Source organism: Myzus persicae, unplaced genomic scaffold, assembly GCF_001856785.1.
Source record: "Myzus persicae strain clone G006 unplaced genomic scaffold, MPER_G0061.0, whole genome shotgun sequence".
NCBI classification, from domain to species: domain Eukaryota; kingdom Metazoa; phylum Arthropoda; class Insecta; order Hemiptera; family Aphididae; genus Myzus; species Myzus persicae.
The window spans coordinates 1-3,169 of NW_019104128.1; the positions used below are offsets into that span (position 1 = coordinate 1).

The 3,169-nt window shown below is 24.7% G+C and overlaps 1 long non-coding RNA gene across 1 annotated transcript; it reads left to right on the top strand.

The window, feature by feature from the left end:
• Positions 1 to 579: 579 nt before the first annotated feature.
• LOC111039036 lies at positions 580 to 2,006 on the top strand. Its single transcript, XR_002605065.1, has 4 exons — positions 580 to 890; positions 957 to 1,167; positions 1,472 to 1,803; positions 1,867 to 2,006. It is a non-coding gene; the product is annotated as an uncharacterized LOC111039036 (long non-coding RNA).
• The last annotated feature ends 1,163 nt before the right edge of the window (positions 2,007 to 3,169 follow it).

Here is a 3,169-nt window from a genome sequence, read left to right on the forward strand (position 1 = left end):
GATATAATATGTAATAATATAATAATATGTATAATTGATATGAATAACTATAGTGCTCCGATGCGTAATATAAAACAACGACTAATCGTCCTACAGGCTAGTACATATAACAAATACGCTATAGAAATATAAAATGCCTATTCAGCGTCTGCTGTACTACAGTGTGAATAATTTGCTTATAATCTATATAATACAGGGTGTGTTGTTTACATTCAACAGCTTCAATGGTAATTAAACATTTATTTAAGTAGATAACCTAATATAGTTAAATTATAAAAATACTAAAATTATTTTTATCGAAAAGAATATATTTTGAGTAAGTATAGTGATCAGGACAAAACTATTAGGTAGTAGGTTTAACACTTGATACTCATAATCAAATTTGTATAAGTTGTAATACATTTAAAAATTAAATTTTTCTTTCAATTTAAATGATAATAATATATGAAAATAATATTCTAAGATATAAGTATGAATATGATAGGCATTAACTATTTTCTATTATGTATACCCAAATTCCAATTTTTAATTTCAATAAATTATGTTTGTTTAATTTTTTATTATTAATTACTAATTTGTACAAATTAAATACAAAATAAATAATTTATTTGTATAACTTGTTTTTTCTAGGACTCTAAAAAAGCCTTGTCTAATCTTGCATACAAAAAACAGTCAAGAAGTACTTTTGCCAAGTCTACCGCTTTGTGGAATAAACAAGGTCTCTCAACTAAATCAGCTGATTTATTTAAACAAAATCTTGGTGTTTATTTAATTACACCCAACGAGACACGTTGGAATTCACTGTATGATACAGTGGTGCTGCTTAATAAATAAATAAAAAATAATGAACTTAAGTTTAGAATAATAATATTCAAATTAGCTATTGTCAGGTAAATTGTAAATCTTAAAATATTATTAATTATTTTATCTATATATTTTATGAACAATATTTCCAGATTTAATAGAAGTGATATTTATTTCATGTGTCAATATCAAACAATTATGGGGCCAATTTCAATAAGCTTGTATTTACTCCTGGGTGATACTAACATGTACTTTGGTCATCTCCTACCTACAATTGAAGAATTAATTAATAAATATGAATTAATGACAAGTGATCAAACAGTTCTAATTATTTGAAACCTCTGGTAACTACCATACTTAATGGTATGTAATAATAAATATTTTTTAAATATATTAATCTTATTTAGCCTAGTACTTAAATTGTACACATTTAATTTCTTTTCATTTTAGCTGTTTTTGGTTTACTTTATTGGTAAATACTATATACTAAGTAGTAAATATATAGTATCTCTTAGCTCTTACAGTCTTACTGGTCTTACTGATGTATAATATACAATTTTGATCAGCTGATCTATTATTTATATTTATACTTCTGTGTAGTACCTACATTTATATACTCATGAACTAAAATTAAAAAACTTTATTGATAATAATTTTTGTTTTTTAGGTTTGAAAACAAGGTTTGCCGATTATTTGATAGACAAATTTTTAATTACTGCTGCAGTCTGCCACCCACTATTTAAAAAACCATGGATTAAAAATGATATAAAAAAATAATTGGTCCCAGAATATAAAGTGCCTGTTATGACTTACATACCAGTGATAATGACAATAATGATGTAGAAGATAACCAAATGAAAGATAATTTATATACCTTTTTTACCTTTTCACAATATTCTCGAGAGGAAAAATCAACAGTTAGTGATGAAATAGATAGATATTTGGGCACATCTCCAATAAAGACTTTAGAATGTTTGCATAATTTACTTACTTTAAAAAGTAAGATTAGTTGAAAACTTCTTATACTATTACTAGTAATATTAGAGAAACATTTGTACTTAGTTTTCAGGTGTTTTTGAAGTACAACACTCCACTACCTAGCAGTGAATCAGTAGAGAGAGTGTTTAGTGTTGGTGATGCAACAATACAAAAAAAGAATGAATATGACGAATCAATATTTTGAACAAATAATGTTCTTAAAATGCAACACTCAAATGTTGGATTAATATAATATATAATGAATGGTTCAGAATTAAATTGATTTTTTGTTTTGTATTTGAAAATTATTTCAAATACCTACTTTACTATAGATAGTATTTCTGTGGTATTTTATATACTTTATTTTATAAGTATTTGAGTAATTACTCAAATACTTTTTAAAAGTATTTTTTACAATGCTGATCAGTATACATAAACCTAATCTTGTCCCCATATAGTGTCTGCGTCACGTCATAGTGATAGTCATACATTTTTGTCTTGGAAACATCGTGCACACAAAATCCTAAACAAAATATAGTAAATGTGTTGGTAAATGTTGAACATAAAAATGTTAAGTATATTTACTAATATAGATGGGTTAATCAAATTTACTAATAGTGACTACTTGAATAATGAATATTTCCATTCTTATAAATAATTATTTTGTGTTCAAAATTAGTTTACTAACTTAAGACATATTAATGTTTGAACTAGAATTAAGTGATTTGATTTAAAATTGTATAATTATGATAAGGAACAGCTCATTGAATATTTGATAAATGATTCCACAAATTTAATTTTTTGGGGGTCACAAACAAATGTACAAGTTGACTTATGATTCTTATGATCAAAAGATTCACTGAATCAATTCATCAAAGTAAACTTGTCCTATCTTACTAAACATTGTATTCTTCAGTTCATACATCAATATAACACTACAAACCTTAACTAAAAAATATATATATTTATATTTTCAATTTCAGATAAATAATTTTTTTTTTAATACAGATATAAAATCACAATTTTTTAATAATTTATCCATTATTCATGTGTCTATATCGTGTAACTATTGTACCTACTACCTTATATATAAAATATATACAGATTTAAACAAGTAAATGCAATTTTTAACTGTTATATGGCGTATAAGTTTTTAGCATTCATTGTTACATCTTGATGTTATTGGAAATGCATATCACTTGTATCATGTGTTACTATATCTGCATTGTATTATGTGACATGTGACATGTGACTTATTATTTAGGTACCTACTTAATTTAACAACTTTTTTGGCATTAACTAATTCAAATTGGTCTAGTAAATTCATGTGTACCTAACTAACAAACCTAAAATGTTCATGATTTTTTTTTTTTATATACTACCTATT